Genomic DNA, 19,027 nt, shown 5'->3' with positions numbered 1-19,027 from the left:
GAATACAATCATAGTTGGAGATTTGAACACTGCATTAACATCACTAGACAGATCTTCCAGACAGAAAATAAACAAGGCAACAGAGAAATTAAATACTACAATAGAAAAACTAGATTTGGTGGATATTTTCAGAGCATTACACACCCAAAAAATAGGATATACATTCTTTTCAAGTGCACATGGAACATTTTCCAGGATCGATCATGTACTTGGGCACAAAAGAAACCTCAACAATTTTAAGAAGATAGAAATTATCTCAAGCATCTTTACTGACCACAATGCCATGAAACTGGAAATCAACAACAGAGAAACAAAGGAGAAAAAAAGGAAAGCATGGAGATTAAACAATATGTTATTTAAAAAACAATGGATCAATGAGGAAATCAAAGCTGAAATTAAAAAAATACCTTGAGACAAATGATAATGAAAGCACAACCACTCAAAACCTATGGGACACAGCAAAGGCAGTGCTAAGAGGGAAGTTTATAGCGATACAGGCCTTCCTCAAAAAAGAAGAACAATCTCAAATAAACAATTTAACCCACCACCTGAATGAATTAGAAAAAGAAGAACAAAAAGCCCCAAAAAGCAGCAGAAGGAAGGAAATAATAAAGATCAGAGAGGAATTAAATACAATAGAGATTAACAAGACCATAGAAAAAATCAACCAAACCAAAAGCTGGTTTTTTGAAAAAGTAAATAAAATCGACAAACCTCTGGCCAAACTCACAAAGAAGAAAAAAGAGAGAGCACAAATTAGCAAAATAAGAAAGGAAAATGGAGAAATTACAACAAACAAAATAGAAATACAGAATATCATACGAGAATATTATGAAAAACTATATGGAACCAAACTGGATAACCTAGAGGAGATGGACAAGTTTCTGGAAACATACTGTCCACCAAAACTGAATCAAGAAGAATCTGAACACTTGAACAATCCGATCACTAGAAAGGAAATAGAAATAGCAATTAAAAACCTCCCTACAAATAAAAGTCCAGGACCGGACGGCTTCACCGGGGAATTCTACCAAATATACAAAGAAGAACTCATACCAGTCCTTCTCAAACTCTTCCAGACGATTGATAAGGAGGGAATACTCCCAAACTCATTCTATGAAGCCACCATCACCCTGATACCAAAACCAGGCAAAGACACTACAAAAAAAGAGAATTATAGGCCAATATCACTGATGAACATAGACGCCAAAATCCTCACCAAAATTTTAGCAAATAGAATCCAACAACACATAAAAAAGATTATACATCATGACCAAGTGGGGTTCATCCCAGGGACACAAGGCTGGTTCAACATACGCAAATCAATCAGTGTAATACATCACATCAACAAGAGAAAGGACAAAAACCACATGATCATCTCAATCGATGCAGAAAAAGCATTTGATAAAATTCAACACCCATTTATGATAAAAACTCTCGCCAAAGTGGGTATAGAGGGAACATATCTCAACATAATAAAAGCTATATATGACAAACCTACAGCCAGCATAGTACTCAACGGTGAAAAACTCAAAAGCTTCCCACTAAAATCTGGGACAAGACAAGGATGCCCACTATCACCACTCCTATTCAACATAGTCCTGGAAGTCCTAGCCACAGCAGTCAGGCAAGAGAAAGAAATAAAAGGGATCCAAATTGGAAAAGAAGAGGTAAAAGTGTCATTATATGCTGATGACATGTTACTATATATAGAAAACCCTAAAAGGTCCACACAAAAGCTACTAGAGCTGATTGAAGAATTCAGCAAGGTAGCAGGTTACAAAATTAATGTTCAAAAATCAGTTGCATTTCTTTACACTAACGATAAATCAACAGAAGAAGAAAGTAAAGAAACAGTCCCCTTTAAAATAGCACCCAAAGTAATAAAATATCTGGGAATAAATCTAACCAAGGAGGTGAAAGAATTATACACAGAAAACTATAAACCATTGATGAAGGAAATTAAAGAAGACTTTAAAAAATGGAAAGATATTCCATGCTCTTGGATTGGAAGAATCAATATTGTAAAATGGTCACACTGCCCAAGGCAATCTACAGATTTAATGCAATCCCTATCCAATTACCCAGGACATATTTCACAGAACTAGAAAAAATCATAATAAAATTCATATGGAACCATCAAAGACCTAGAATTGCCAAAGCATTACTGAAGAGAAAGAAAGAGGCTGGAGGAATAACTCTCCCAGACTTCAGACAATACTATAGAGCTACAGTCATCAAGACAGCATGGTATTGGTACCAAAACAGACATATAGACCCATGGAACAGAATAGAGAGCCCAGAAATGAACCCACAAACTTTTGGTCAACTCATCTTTGACAAAGGAGGCAAGAATATACATTGGAATAAAGACAGTCTCTTCAGCAGCAAATGGTGTTGGGAAAACTGGACAGCAGCATGTAAAACAATGAAGCTAGAACACTCCCTTACACCATAGACAAAAATCAACTCAAAATGGATTAAAGACTTAAACATAAGACAAGATACAATAAATCTCCTAGAGGAAAACATAGGCAAAACATTATCTGACATACATCTCAAAAATTTTCTCCTACAAGAAATAAAAGCAAGAATAAACAAATGGGACCTAATGAAACTTACAAGCTTCTGCACAGCAAAGGAGACCAGAAATAAAACAAGAAGAAAACCTACGGAATGGGAGAAAATTTTTGCAAGTGAAACCGACAAAGGCTTGATCTCCAGAATATATAAGCAGCTCATACGACTCAATAAGAAAAAAATAAACAACCCAATCCAAAAATGGGCAGAAGACCTAAACAAGCAATTCTCCAAGGAAGACATACAAATGATCAAAAAGCACATGAAAAAATGCTCAATATCACTAATTATCAGAGAAATGCAAATCAAAACTACAATGAGGTATCACCTCACACCAGTCAGAATGGCCGTCATTCAAAAATCCACAAATGACAAATGCTGGAGAGGCTGTGGAGAAAGGGGAACCCTCCTACACTGCTGGTGGGAATGCAGTTTGGTGCAGCCACTATGGAAAACAGTGTGGAGATTCCTCAAAAGACTAGGAATAGACTTACCATATGACCCAGGAATCCCACTCCTGGGCTTGTATCCAGAAGGAACTCTACTTCAGGATGACACCTGCACCCCAATGTTCATAGCAGCACTATTTACAATAGCCAAAACATGGAAACAGCCTAAATGTCCATCAACAGGTGACTGGATAAAGAAGATGTGGTATATTTATACAGTGGAATACTACTCAGCCATAAAAACCGACAACATAATGCCATTTGCAGCAACATGGATGCTCCTGGAGAATGTCATTCTAAGTGAAGTAAGCCAGAAAGAGAAAGAAAAATACCATATGAGATCGCTCATATGTGGAATCTAAAAAACAAAAACAAAAACAAACAAACAAAAACAAAGCGTAAATAAAGGACAGAAATAGACTCACAGACAGAGAATACAGACTTGTGGTTACCAGGGGGGTGGAGGGTGGGAAGGGATAGACTGGGATTTCAAAATTGTAGAATAGACTACACTGTATAGCACAGGGAAATATACACAAAATGTTATGATAACTCACAGAGAAAAAAATGTGACAATGAGTGTGTATATGTCCATGAATAACTGAAAAATTGTGCTGAACACTGGAATTTGACACAACATTGTAAAATGATTATAAATCAATAAAAAATGTTAAAAAAAAGAAGCATTCTATAAGATAAATATTATAATATTATTAAAATATTATCAATTTATAAAGATTTCATAAAAATTTTGTAACATTTTATTGCTATTTATAATTCCTGTGCATGACTGAATATAATTTAAGTATAATTGTTTTCATGTAAAACATCTTTTTGTATTTGTTATATATTTCTATGTCTATGATAATTATATTAGGTTAGTCTCTATTTTTAGGTAAAATAACTGTCATCTGTGTATAATATTTAAATTCTATAGCACAGAAATATTTATTCTATTTGCCACAAGTTTTTTTTCCTGTTAGTAGTTTAAAGATTCCTTAAATGAATTAGTATCTGCTGATTGTTTTTGTTTATAAAGCAAGACATAGTTCCTATCTTTTTTTTTTTTTAACTGACGGGAAGAAATCTCACATTACTAGAAATTAGTTTGCCAATTTCTGTACTTTTCTTCAATAAAACCACTCAACAAATACAATCAACTCAGCTAATAATTGCTAGTGATTACATGTTTGGCAGACAACTCAGCTTAACATTACCATCTGTGTTTTTACAATGGGCATATAGACAGTGTCTATGAAATAGCCACATTTTGTACATCACCCCCGAAACGTGAGCATACATTTTCTTAATTTTTTGAAATCTTATAAATTGCGTTTGTGTCATTAACAAGATCATGGCAAAGGGGAACTGAATACGTAGCCATGTGTGACTAACAGGTATTGTTTTGTTAGTGTTTTCATGTACGTTTGGTTTAAAAGTTCCAAACCTGAGTCAGAGTTTGAAGTATATATTCTTAAGTCAGCCTGGCTTACATCCCCTTCACCTACATTTACCAAAGGTAAGTGTAGACGAAGACTCATAAAAGGCTTTACAGAGCAAAATAAAACATCTCAGTTCATGTCAGGAGGTTGAAACTTATGACTCTCAGGGTGTATTGCTTGTTCTCAGATATTACATTTTCCAACCACACTATTCCTAGAAGCTGATATATTATCTTTATTCCTAAGCCATTCATAGAATATTAAATTAATAATTTGTCTGATGAATAATTAGACATCATTAAAATTCTAGTAATCTTAGAACTCTGCTTGATCAATTAAGCAGTTTAAATGATGATAACAAAATATAGCAGGCTTAACATACATTAACCAGATGATGATGATGTTAATACTTTGATGGACAAGGTGAAAGAATATTTTAGGAAATGCTGAATTTTAGTGAGAAAATGGGCAGACTTTCCTTCTTTCAGCAGCTTTCTGTTCGGCTTTCCTGTGTTGAGGAGATGAGGATTAGCAATGGACAAAAAAAGGCGACAAAAATCTCATTTAGGGGTAGACAACAAAGACATAAGTAAGTATATATGTTTCTAGATTGTGTGTTTACTGTGAGTCAGAAATTCACATCACATTCTGGATATCAAACTTGCATATCCTGGTTGTTACCTCTGAGGTGTTCACTAGTGATTAGAGTGAGGAATTTAAAGAAAGAAACAAAAAAACTTTGAATGGAGTCAGAAAAGAGCATCATAACAGAATTCTAGTGGTTCAAAGGACGGAAGTGTCACAGCAGTTGTGCAAATCAGATAAAGTTTCTGAAAGAAATAGCATTCCGTATACTCTTGAAGAATGGGTAGATTTTTAAAAAGTGAAAAGGCACAACAAACAAACGCATTATCAAATACATGAACGCATTCACTCAGGAAATACTTTGAGCAGTTACATTAAAGACGGTTATCCAAGCCACAGAGAAGAAACATACATATGTCAGGTTTACACTCAGTGAGCTGACATTAGAGTGGGAGAAGACATGAGTGAATGAATAAATGAATGATTAATGTATCTTCAAATTTTAATATATCCTATGAAAAAGTAGCAGTGTTGTTACTCCAAAAGGGAAAGGGAAAAGACCCCAGTTGTTGTCTTACCCAAAAGGTAAGATTTCAGTTGTGCAGCAAAAGATTTTAAAGAATTTATTTAGGAAAGGAAAAGTGCACCTCCAAGAACAGGAGGCGGGCTGATCCAAGGTAGGGAAAGCAGTAGTTTTGTCTCCGTTTCTCTTATACCCTCGCTTAGAGATATAAACAGTCTCTTGATTGATTGACAGCTCTTGCCCCTGGAGTGCTCAGTCATGTTTGTCCTCTTTGCCCACGTCCTTACCCGTGATGCACACAGAAGAACCCATGGGGGTTGGGAGGGATAAACCACAATGTTAATTATAGTACAGTGAGCTTTGGATCATGCCCGGTTAAGTCCTTTTCACTATGGAGCAGTTGTGGCTGTCGGGTTTTAACCGGTTTCTTGCTGGCGCTCATTTAGAGGAAGTAAAGCCCCTTTGTGCTGGAGACGGGCACAGCGCCATCTTCTGGACCCTCCTCCCGCTCCTCCACCTTGTCTACCCTGTGCCCCCACTTATCTAACCACCTAACAATATAAAGGGTAAGAGCTGATAGTATACAGGGTTGGTAGGCAGAAAAAAGTCCACTCCTTAGGGCTAGCTGTTAAAGTCTCACCCATAAGGAAATCTGGGGAACAAAACTTGGGTAAAAGAGACATCAAATATGAAGTCATTAAAATGAGTATGAGCGTCCTATGTTCAGAGAACAGCAAGAATGCTTCAGTGATTGAAACTCGGTGAAGAAAAGGACAGAACTAGCATCCGACCTTGAAGATGTGTGTGCCTGGGGGTGGGTGGGAGGACCTGTGACCAACAGTAAGTAAGCTAGATAATTTTTAAACAAGGAAGAGAAATAATATGACATAGTTTTTTTTTAAACAATAATTATAGCTTATGTTGGGAAATGCACTTTAATGGAGGTAAGAAAGGAAGCAAAGAGATCAGTTAGGCAACCAGGTCCTGGTGGATTATTGATGATATCTAATATAGGTCTCATGGATGATGACAGGTCTGAATAAGGTGCGTAGCAGTGACAAATAAACCTACAAAGCTCAGGAAAACATGTGTTGTCCAATTTTAATTGTGTAGGAGCTTAGGGAGTCATTCAGGCAAATCCAGGAGTTTTCATTTGAGTTAGTAGACAATAATAACTCCTTAGGGGTTTTTTTTTATTGGTGATGGTGGTGGATTTTTCTTTCTTCTTCTCTTTCTTCTTCAATACGATAACTCTTGACTCCCCATTCCCCCTCTCACTCCCCCCACCGCGTAACCCACTCTCAACTTGCACACTGTGGCTCCCCTATATGAAAGGTCACCATTTAGGATGTAGAAAAGTCTGAGATTCCTGAACTCATGAAATTCAGCACAACTTTCATTAGGTACTGATTCTATACTATGGGCTAAAATTAGAGATCTTGTAATGAAGTTTTTCATGAAGCTTATAGCATAGGAAACAGGATACATGCTTACATATAGAATTGCATGTAATATAATAAAGGCAGCAATTTTGAGGAAATTGAAGATGCAATTAACCATAATTTGGGGATGTCTAACTAAGAATGCAGAGAGTGGAATCAGGAATTCTTTCTGAAGACAGTGACATGTGAGAACTAAAACCTTACAACCACGTTTTGAGCTTCAACGCTGATGGATGGAGGAGTCGCCCAATAAAAAAAAGGGACATTAATGGAGAAGATTTCAGTGTGATAGATGTATTCAATTTGGGATGTGCTGTGTTTTAGATGTCTGTGAATTACTTAATTGCCATTGTTCAGTGAAGCATATGACTCTGAGCCTTGAATAGGGGACACAAAATATAGAGGGTTGTGGAAGGTGTTGGGGAGAGTCTCAAGAAAATATGTAGAATAAAAAAGAGAGAAAGGTGGAGAATTCAACCCAGAGAAAGACCTCAGCCCAACAGATGAGGGGGAGTCAAAAGGATGAAGGAATGAGGAAGGAAGAAAGGAAGACAGGAAGGAAGGAAGACAAAAGAGAGAAAAAAAGGACAAGAGAAGAAAAGCAAAGAAAAAGCAAGGACAGTAGACTGAAAATGATCCAGCAGTTTCTTTCAAATGAGAGGGTGCAGCTTCCATCTTGGAAATCAAATGAAGAGTGTGTCTTCCTGCAGGAGTGGGCAATTCTGAGAGCTAAGGACAGGAGAAGTGTCCTCAAGATTTATTGAAAAAGGGATCACTTTGATCCTGACCAGAGTCATTTCCAAAGAATATTTGAAGCAGATGCTCTAAAGGTCACAGTATTTGGAGGATGAAAAGGAAGAGGAGAAAGCGGGGGGGGGGGGGTGTAACAATCGTATACAACTTTTCAAAGAAACTCTTCTTGTGCCTTTGGACTTCCTTCCATGAACCTTATGTACCCAGTGCTTTCCTGGACCAGATTACTTTAGAAACCATAAAACAAACAGCTCTCTCATCCACCCCCAACTTTTTTCACATTTTCCCTCTGCCTGGAATCCCATTTTCTCTTCTGTAAACCAATCTGTTGTTCCTCCAAATAGAAGTGATTGTCCCTGACTCCTTCTGTGATACCTCAGCAAAACAATTTGAAAATACTAGGGGCCATGAAGACACACTATTGGTGGTCAAGTGGAAAGATTTTCTGAGTTAGGCTTGAACTAATTCTGGTGTATTGCACTTACTTGATCAGTAACAACCAGCAGATTAGTTTACTTTTCTCATCTCCCTCAGCTGTACGTCAGTAGCAGTGGTAGACTTCAGGTATCATTGTGGGTTATAAAAGAGAGAACACATTTGAAGAGGCTAGCAGTGTTTGATACCACGTATTTTCTCATGTAATGCCAATTCCCCTCCCCTGTAAGTTTCCTTAGCACTCAAGGCGAAATTCCTTGGAAACTTTTTAAGTAGTTAGTTTCATCATAACAAGACTGGCACGAGTCTGGGAAGGAAGCAGGAGGGTTTGATAAAACTAGAGCAGCTGATTGGTTTAACAAAGCAAGAAGGCTAATTGCTGAAATTCAGCCGTTCAGGTGAATCACAAGACTCAAAGAAACAAGTAATTCATTATCAACTTTAGGTAGATAGTATAGGATACTATGCATTTAAATATCTGCTGCTCAGCTAAGTGGGTGGAGTATGCAGATAGAGAATACAACCAGACAGTACTTTGAAATTCAGAGATCAGGAATTTTACACCTGGGGGCAAAGGCCATGGAAAGTACCAGCCAATGCTTCGGAATGAATCTTCAAGGCAGCAATTTACTTCCTAGTAGAAACAGCCATAAGGCTCGTAATGAACTGGGATGATTCTAGGCACATTACCCTATTTCAGGACTTATTCCATTGTATCGTGATGCCTTAGATGGGCTGTATTTATGGGATTACATTATCTATCTTTGTCTCTCTCACTCCCAGCATATCTGTTTCAGAGTAGGAACCTGATTTTTATGTGTTGAAGGGATATTTAAAGGAACACTTGGAAAGAATCACCAAGGAAGTGGCTTGGCTCTTATTCTGGGCACATGTGGGTAGGAGGAAATGGAATCCTTAACCGAAAGATAGTCATTACCAAAAAAGTCTAGAATAGAAGCCAAGCAAATAGCTCGAGAGTCGTGTCTGTAGGTCAGAAGGATGGAAAATTTAGCATGGCCCAGGTCCGCACAGGGGAACCGTATCGCGCCAGTCTACGAGGATGAGATTCGTTTTGTTTAATTTCGGATACATGCGGTAAGGCTCTATCTGAGGCCATCAGTGATGTCCTTCATGTAGGAAGCTGGAGACATCTCCTCAGTGTTGACACGTGCTGTGAGAGGTTTATGCATCCGCAATTGTTGCAAAATCAACTCCCGTGCTGATATTTATCTGTTAGTTGAAGCCATCTATGCTGTGGTAACAGACTAGGGAACTTCAAATCTCAGTGGCCTAAAACAACCAAGGTTCATCTCTCGCTCATGTTCCATGTCCACCGTGGTCAGCGCATTAGACGTGCGTGGCTCTCCTGAGAAAATGCACCTATAGGATTTAGGTAGATAGACAGTAGATGGAGAGACGGACAGATAGATAGATAGGTAGACATTTATTATGAGAGTTGGCTGACACAATGACGGAGACCAAGAAACCCCTGATGCCTGCCAGCTGGATAAGCAGGAAGGTTGCTGGTGCAATTCAATGGAGTCCAGAGAAATGGGGGTTTGGGTGGGGCAGAGGCTATGGTGTAAGTCCTGGTTTGAGTTCAGAGGCCCAAGTACCACGGTGCCGATGACTGAGGCCAGGAGAAAATAGATGTCCAGTTCAAACAGAGAGTGAATTTGCCCTTCCCCTGCCTTATTGATCTGTTCATATCCGCAGTGAATTGGACGGTGCCTCTTCCCACTGGTGAGCGCGATCTTTGCTCAGTCTACCAATTCAGATGCTCATCTCCCCTGGAAACACCCTCATGGACATACACTCAGATGTCATGTTTTACCAGCTCTCCTGGCATCCCTTAGCCCAGTCAGGTTGACACAAAATTAACCATCACAGTCAGCAGAAGCTTCTTGGCTCAGGCATGTCCCCCAGGGGTCCGGGGAACTGAGCGGCCAGTCTCTCAGACATTAAAGAGCTCACCAGGATCTCACTAAGTTCTCAGCTCAGAAGTGACACGTGTCACTTTGACCCGTAGCTCTTTGGACGAAAGTGGGCGCGGGGCTCCCTCAACCACTGGGGCCATGGGGTGAGATTCAAACTCAGTTATAGGAGGCCAGGTGGTGCTGGCTGGGGAGTGGTGTTGGTAAATACAAAAAAAGTTAGGCTGTGAGATCTTAACCGGTGCTGTAGAATTGTTTCCAAGTTTCTTTCCTGGCAGTGTTTGTTTTTTTTAAGTTCAATCATTTCTGTATATTAATCAACAGAAATCCACATTAATGAGTAAGTCTGTAAGAAAGGTAACATCTACACCATTGCTTGACCTGTAGCCTGTTTCCTCCCAGACAACGCTAGCACCACTCTTGGGAACAGACTGGGACAGCTGCTTTAGCCTGTGTGCTCTGGAAGGACCTTCTACACGGGGAAGGCCAAAAAGAACAAGAGAAATCAGTAGCAATTGCTCACTTCACCAACCTCTTCTTTACTTCTCTGTCAATTCATCTCTTCGTAGTTGTGACATTTTCCTAATTTTTATTTGTAATATTTTATATATACTGGTAATATTTTTACATCCATCTCAAATGTATCATATTATAATTTAGTTATAGTTATTAATCTACATAGTACTTACTAGATAACATATTAATGTTATGTGTTATATACACACAGGCGCTAGACAGACCCAAGTCCTTTCCCATCTGTTTCCTTGGAGGAGCCTCACGTCCAGCAAGTGGCTGTGGTGTTTGGACAGGATGACCTCTCCATCTGGGCCAGTACACGGATTAGTTCCACGTCTAGTAGTGTATTTCCTTACACATTTCATTGCAGTCTCTGTACGGGAGGCTTCCAGTCATAGACTTGACATCGTATTCTCAACGTTCTGCTCTCAACGCCTGTGATGTAAAATATGTTACTCTGTGTGCCTCTCTGAAATTTGAAAATACAATATTTTGAGACTCCTGAAAGAAAAAAAAAACACAATTTAATTAAAATATTGATTGATGGCTGCTAACCCAACAGTGACTTATAGATTCTGAGACAATTAAGACACATTTTGAAAATGTTGAAATGTAAGTGTAGTGTTACAGAAGTTTTATAAGATCAACTGCCATGCCATATTGTGTTTTCATCTATTTGCTTAATACTTTACATCCAGCAATCAACATTACACATTTCTGTCATAAATCTCTTCATTACCATGCACTTAAATAATTGTTTTGATACGCAGAACTGGAGTTCACACTGCTGCACTCAGATTCTCATCTGCAATACTAACATTGGCCAATAGATGCCCTAAGAGGTCTCCTAAACACAGGAACTCCAAAAATTAAAATCATCTATTTGAGCATCAGTAAGTTCTTGTACTTTATTTTCATAGTTCAATGACACTTGTGAAAAGGCACAAATATTTTTAGATCCCAAAGACTCTAAATATTACCAGATTTCAAATTACCTCCCCTACACTAATTATGAAAATAATAGAAGGAAGAAAAAAATAAACTTTCCCAGAATAGATTTTAAAAACTACAATGGAAATAGTGATACAGTTGATACACTTAAATTGATCATTTCTAATTTCAATAAATGTGACCAATATAGAGTGTGTAAATAACAGCTCTAAGGTTAATTTAACCAGAGAAGATCAGGTTGAGTCCTGAAGCATTTGTATTACCTCACGTTTGAATTTTTCTGATTTTACTAAAATTTCTATCATTTTCTTAACATAGTTATTATCAGCGTCTTCATCAATCAGTCTCTATTAATGGAAGTTACTTTAATTTTAGTTCCCTACTTCTAGATCTCTTAACAAGAAAGTTCATTCATACAAAACAAGATGACTTAGATGCATTTGTTCTATAAAACTAGGAAAATAGAATTAGGTTGTTTTCTCTCTAGTTTATAAAAAATTACACAATTATTCCTAGATTTTTTTTTTTTTGAACTAAGCCAAAAACTAAATGATTTTCTCCTAGGCTTATGTCAGCCTCCTAAGAAGCTAATTGAAAATGTATAGACACATGGCCATATAAAAACAAATTTTAATTTATTGAGCTACACTTATAAAAATATTTTTGAAATCCATCATTTCATCTGAGACTCCCTTTTGGAAAGCAACCCATTTTGGCACCAACCTTAACAGCCTGAGAATTCTGTGCATGGACATATTGATAGATGACAATACTTACTGAAATCTTATTCCCACCACTTTCATTCTAGGTCATACAGAATCCTGTTGACCAAGCCAAAACAGAGAGGAAAAGCAGCTCTGGGGAAAATTCACAGTGTCATCACCTTGATGTCAGGGGGAGCATGTCTGTAAAGGAGCTATTAACTGAGGAAGACGAAAGTGCCTGGAAACTTGAACCCTGGAGTAGGTAACAAACCTGAGACAGTGAATATTCATTTCCCTTGATATGATTTATATAAAAAACCAGTTTCATTTTTTCCCTTCAATTTAGAAGGTAAAATTCAAAAGGCCAAGGATCTGTGTTTATCACAAGAGAAATATTAGGTTTATAGGCTTTTTCACACTCAGCACCCCTGACCCACACTTTTCCTGTGGTCTTCAGCGGTCTTTTGAATGGCCGTCAGTATTTAATTCTAAATTCAAACTCAGAATTTTAATTTGATCCCAAATTATTGATGATAATTATTCACAATAACGAACCTTAGATTATTGACCATAATGAACAAATCTATTCCCTAAACCCAACTGTATTGTTCCGTTTGCTGCTGTAGGTTTTGCCTTTTTAGTTTAGCAGTGTTTCTTGAAATAGGTCCTGTCCTTTTTCTATGTAATATTACCTCAATACAGATTGACATCAACAAATGTCTTAAACCTGTAACTTTTATTCATATTAAACATTCCAGGTTCCTGAAGAATTTGAAAAGTCCACTTGCACAGTGGGAATTAGAGTTCATAAGTGTATTGATCTAAAAGTTTGAGTGATAAAGAGTCATATAAAAGTTTTAGCATATTACTTCTGAAAAAAACTCTAATCATTTATGAAATGTGCCATTGTGATGGTAAGTGTATGATTAAAATTTATAAAAATAATCTTTCTTGATGAATCTCCCTGTGTGTTAAAGTGAATACTAGTAAAAAAAAAAAAAAGTGACTTTTATATTATTCATGATACAGGTAAAAATCTCTTCTCCAAAACCAACACAATGCCTGCACTATGATAGTGGATACAAAAAAAAAAAAAAAATATATATATATATATATATACATATATATAAACATAATCTCAATGTTCACATATTAAAAAATAAGCTAATATAATCTCATGATATTATGTGGTTGATTGGAAATACCACTTAAGTCAAAAAAAATGTGTGTGTAACTGAACAGTGTTCTTTAGTCTAGACCTTTATGTATTAGTACTGAAGTTTTGATTCTTATATGTATCCTAAATCTTATGTTTATATCTTAAAGAAAACATCTGAAAATCCTCCTCAGCGCAGACTTTCCCTCTCACACCTTCCTCACAAAGTGCATTTAAAATCACCAATCTGAGTTAGTTAAGAAATTTAGATACAAATGCATTGTATCAATATTCCATCCATAACACAGTTTTGTATTTAAATATCCTATAACACAAGACATATCAGTAAAGAATGTTTTATTGAACTAAAAATCAATTTTTTTTTAAATTGATAAACAGTAGAGAGAGAGAAAGATCCTGAAGGAAAAAGAGTTAGACAGGGGGAAAGAAAGAAAATAAAAGAAGTAAGGAAGGAAAACAAAAGAGGAAGTTGGAAAAGGAAAATATACTTTCAAGTGTCACAAATTCAAACAATATTGTAAAACACTGCATATTTAACACTTGGAATTGCATCCAAAGGCGGAGCAGAAAGGTTTAAATTAAATTTCAGAAATTCGTTTTTCATGACAACTAATTGTTTAATGTGTCATCCCACTTTTTAAACCATGTGTCTGTACCTATCAGGAGAAAACACCGTAGTATAGAAGCCCGCAGTGCAGGAGATTCGAGGTCTCTAACAGAGACATGTTTTGTGCTTAGTTGTAATCTCACCACTCTCTTTAATGAAGGAAGGTTTGGCCATTATGGTGGTGATTTTTCCTGGCCCTGCCTTATTTCACTCCCCTCCAAATTAAAAGTACAAATTACCTAGCCCAAAGTCGTGAACCTTTGCTTTTCAAAATAAGCATGTTCCTAACTTTCAGCCAACCTTCTTAGAATTGATTCAAAAAGAAAAAATGAATAACTCATACAGTGTTATTTTCTTTAGAGTGTTCATAATTCTAATGGACTACAAATACATTAGTATAATTATCATTTGCAAAGGCGCTTGTAAAATTTGATGACGCAACAGGAGCCCAAAAATGGAGAACTGAAAAGCAGTATGATTAAAAGGTAAAGCCTTCATACAAGTATAGATGTGTACTCACAAGACAACAACACAGCGCACTTTATAATGTCTGTCTATTACATTTTAATGTGTTTGTGTAAATTACCTGAATTAAAACCCGTCAGTACATGTTGGTTATTCAGCCTTAAAAATATTTTCCTTGAGTATCCTTACTTAATATTTCAGTCATCTTTCCAGTGACATTTACGACTAAAAAGCCATCCAGTCCCTCCCTGCATGCCTGGCATCTTACTGTTGTTCTGCAGTTACTTTCAATATCCTACACAGGAATTACATGTGTGACTATGTGGGAATATTGTAATATTGCTTATGAAAAATACGTGACTACTTTAATAGACCCACTCTGTCCTCTTTGAGTTTCATTCTGAGTAGGTAAAATGTACTCTCTGACCTCTTAACTTAACTCATCCCTGGTTCTAGTCACTCTGCCCTTTCCACGTCTCCCAAACTAACTACTCTAAGGTACCATTTTCACAGTCTTAACAACAGATGCCAATTTTTCCCACCTAAGGGGAAAGCTCTTAAGATATCAAATTCCAATATAAAAATTTCTAAAGTTTTTGAATTCTTGTTTTAATGTAATTGTATTGAAGTGTAGTCAGTTGACAATGCTGTGTCAGTTTCTGGTGTACAGCACAACACTTCAATCCTACATGAACATACGTATATTCGTTTCCATACTCTTTTTCACCATAAGTTTGAATTCTAATGTAGACTCACAAGATGGCAGGTACGTAACGGACTTTAGTGACAACTTAGTACAAGATCCACATTTTACGAATGATGAGAGTGATGAGAGAATAATTTGCTTTTGGTTACATAGCCAATTAGCAGAGAACAAAACCTAGACTCCCCTAGGAAGGTGCTGTCTTCCCATTACTTTTCTGTATGCATGCATCTGCATGCATGTATGCCCAAATAGTTCTATTTTGTTTTCTTTTTTTCTTTTTTCTTTTCTCCTTTCTTTTGTCCTCCCTCTTTTAGAGACAATGAGAAATTATTCTGCTTTTTCTTTCCATACTTGAGACACGGTTTTGTTTTCCGGTTTCATTCCCTTAGGCTTTTGAATAATATTATGCCTGCCTTAATTGAATTCATAACCCCCGACAGTATGATCACTGGAGTGAAGTGAGAGATAGTGTCTATTAAACAACATGACCACAGGCTTTGGTGGAATCATGTAAGAATTTTTATAATGCACTCTCTATATTTCTATAGTGAACTTTTCGGTCTTCTCTGACATTTTGGCAGGTTGGTATGAAGCAGACCAAAATATGTCATGTGACATTTCCAAAGAAACAAAACACATGTGCTTTGATCAGCCTAAAAACAAGACTATTCTGCTGGCTCTGTTGTAATTGCAATTGTGGAATGACCATCTGCTCCCACATGTCGTTGTTCACGCCCTCCTCTGATGTCAGAAACCATTATTAAAAGCACTTTGGTATTGAGGGACTTTTAGAATATGTGTGTGTGTGTGTATGTGAAGATTTAGTAAGCAGTGCAGAAAGGCATGACATGTCATTTATATATTTACATAAAATCAAGAGTTGTCAGAGGGAGACTGAACATTGCAGATTACCTGGAATGCAAGCATTGTGGTCTAGATGTGTCAGAGGGATATTCCTAGGAAACTGGGAAAGAAACTGACATATTTGGGAATAAAACTGAAAAGAAAGGTTCATGTGGATGCAAATTAGTAAAAAGAAAGCCCTCAGAAGCAAAAATACTGTATTTTTGCCTTCAATTTTGCTCTTGTGTAAGTAACTACTAAGAAGGCATTGGATATATATGTGCACAAAATAAGTATGCTTCTTCAAATAATTTCTGAAACATGGCAGAAAAATCAAACTTATGAATTATTTTTCCAGATAGGATTATAAACAAGTGAATTCATTTCACCAGAGTCCCTGAAAACACTCATGAGTAAACTCAACCCAAAATTATTTTAAACTTCAGGACTATGACAACATGTATCAGGATGTGTGCATTTTGATTGTAAACAACGTGTTGAATGCTATGAGATTTCTTGAATAAACAACGTTTTCATGAAAAATAATGTATCAAACTTAAGATGGTTTAGGCTGGACTTGCCATGTCTTTGTACAACTATATCCTGATGGCTAATAGCTGTTGGGGGGAAATGTGGATAGACTGTGAATAATGACCCTGTAGGATGATTGATCATTTCAGTTCACTGGAAGTGTTTACAAGTTTAAGCAGTCAGGAATCTGGCATCGCAGCCCCCTTTCTCTTGCCATCAAGAACCTTAGATAGAGCCTCATGGGGACAAGAAACATCACATACACAAGAGAATTGCTAAAGGTTCTGAAATGCTTCCAGCATACCCCATCTTTCATAAAAAAATTGATATATTGGACATAATGAATACGGCATAACCTTCAGAATGTTGGCAGTGGAAATTGGATTTGAAAACTCTCACTCTTTTTTTTTCTTTAATTTAATTATGTGTTTAACCCTGGAATCTCCAAACCCATTTAACTTAATAACGTATTTAATCCTGAGAATGAGAGGGAGGATTCTGCAGATTTTATGGGAACACACGAAGTCTGATACGTGCTATGCAGCACTCATAAAAAAGAAAGAAAGAAAAAACATTCATTGTGTTTACGAAAGATAAGTATTGCAAGCTTTCACATTTTCTCCCAGTGCTCAAAGCTTTTTTTTTTTTTTTTTTTTTTTTTCCCCTCCAGAACAAGTTTCTGCTGCAGCGACTCCCTCTAGCAGCTCCGTGAACCGCGGAAAGGGAACGGAACATCAAAACACATCCTTTCAGGAAACAAATGGCCGGGAGAAGGAGGGAAGTTTGGCCAGGAAGATCAGACAGATCTTTTGGTTTGTTTTTCTTGGAGTGGTTGCACGGACTCCTCCTGTCCCCCATCCCTGTCCCGCTCCACCGGCCCCCAGCCTGCCCTCTGTGCCCCGCGGGCCCCTCCGCGCGTCTCCCTGCGGGAGCGGCCAGCTGAGGTCTCCGGAACGCACAGAGCGGCGTCCCAGCGAAAGCGAAGCTCCGTTCAGCTTCCTCAGGGCGGGCGGTGATGGATCGTGACGTCCAGCGACGCCCACGCCGACCCTAAGCCCGGACTCGGCCGCCTGCGCGGCCCCAGCCGACCCCGGCAAGGAGCCCCGTCCAGGGGGCGGCCCGCGCCTCCCGGGGGGAGCCGTATGCAAAATCGTTACGTCAGGCGGCGGGGCGGGGCGAGCCCGGGTTGAGTGGCAGCCGCCCCTGCTCGGGGAGGAGGCGCGAGAATCAGCCTGGTTCAGTGACTGAGACTAACCGGAGGTGAGAGCAGCGGGTGCTGTCCACTGCGCTCTCGGTGCTGAACCCGGGACCGGCTCCTCCCGCACCTCGAGGCAACGCCCTCTTCCACCTTCTCCGCCCTGCGGGACCCTCGTCACCAGCTGGACCCTATCAACTTGATAAAGGAGTGTGGTATCGGACGTGGGAGAGAGTCCTCTGTTTGCCACCTGGGCGCCCATTCAGGCGTGACTTCGGGGATTTCTATAGTTTTAGACCAAACTATTTCCACCTTTTCCCAGCAAAGACCATCTTTTGGTTTTTTTAATTTTTAAAAATTATTATTATTATTACTGTGATTTACATACCCACACCGTTTAAGATTCTTTCCGGGAGACTTTTTTGACTGTTGAAATAAGGTAAGAAAAAGAATGTTATTATATATATATACATTTTTCACAGATGGGGGAGCAATACAGACTGCCATACAAAAATTTAAGAGCAAGTTATGATTATTTTTATAATTTGAAATGGGACAGTTGGCAATGATTGCAACAATTATTTTAATAATGACTGCTCTCATTACTATTATGAGAATGTCTGTTGGTGATTATTCACTGAATTCTAGAGGGGAAGTTGAGAGCTTTGTTTTGTGTGTGTGTGTGTGTGTGTGTGTGTGTATGTGTGTGTATGTGAAGTTTATGTCATCATGTTACATCTTGCTTATAAATATAAATTTTGTAGAGCAACACTTCTAGCACGGCTCAAAGAACAGGAACCATTCCAGGCAAGTCCTCAAATATGTTGGTAAATTATATTAAATAAATCAACCAACAAGTTGTTTAAAACAAATGCAACATTAAAAAAATATGTGAGTGGACTAATCTCTGATAATCGGTATTAGTTCTGGTATCTAAATCATAGGCTGCAAAGTGCAAATCTTTCTTAACATTATTTTGGAGGGGAGGTGGTAGGGCTAGGAGCATTTATACCATGCTGGGTTCATTTAGATGTGTTGTTATGCAGTAGATCCAAATAGAACTTGTGAAACTCAGTCTCTGAGAATTCTATACCCCAAGGTCATGTGTATTTCCAAGTTGGGGGCTGTTTGTTCTGCTACTGACTTGTGACTGTCATCCCCTCCTCACCCCCTCAGGTTAGAGGTGGAT

General features: G+C 38.0%; 1 protein-coding gene across 1 annotated transcript in view; it reads left to right on the top strand.

The window, feature by feature from the left end:
• The first annotated feature begins 17,893 nt into the window (after positions 1–17,893).
• Positions 17,894–19,027, top strand: part of FSTL5 (follistatin like 5) — a 667,318-nt gene continuing 666,184 nt past the window's right edge. Inside the window, exon 1 of the mRNA XM_074376817.1 lies at positions 17,894–18,277. The gene's annotated coding sequence lies outside the window, so the exon portion shown is untranslated. The remainder of the gene's footprint in view (positions 18,278–19,027) is intronic.

This window comes from Camelus bactrianus, chromosome 2 (genome assembly GCF_048773025.1).
Source record: "Camelus bactrianus isolate YW-2024 breed Bactrian camel chromosome 2, ASM4877302v1, whole genome shotgun sequence".
Taxonomy (NCBI): domain Eukaryota; kingdom Metazoa; phylum Chordata; class Mammalia; order Artiodactyla; family Camelidae; genus Camelus; species Camelus bactrianus.
The sequence above is the reverse complement of the archived record's forward strand: the minus strand, read 5'-3'. Positions and strand labels throughout refer to the sequence as shown.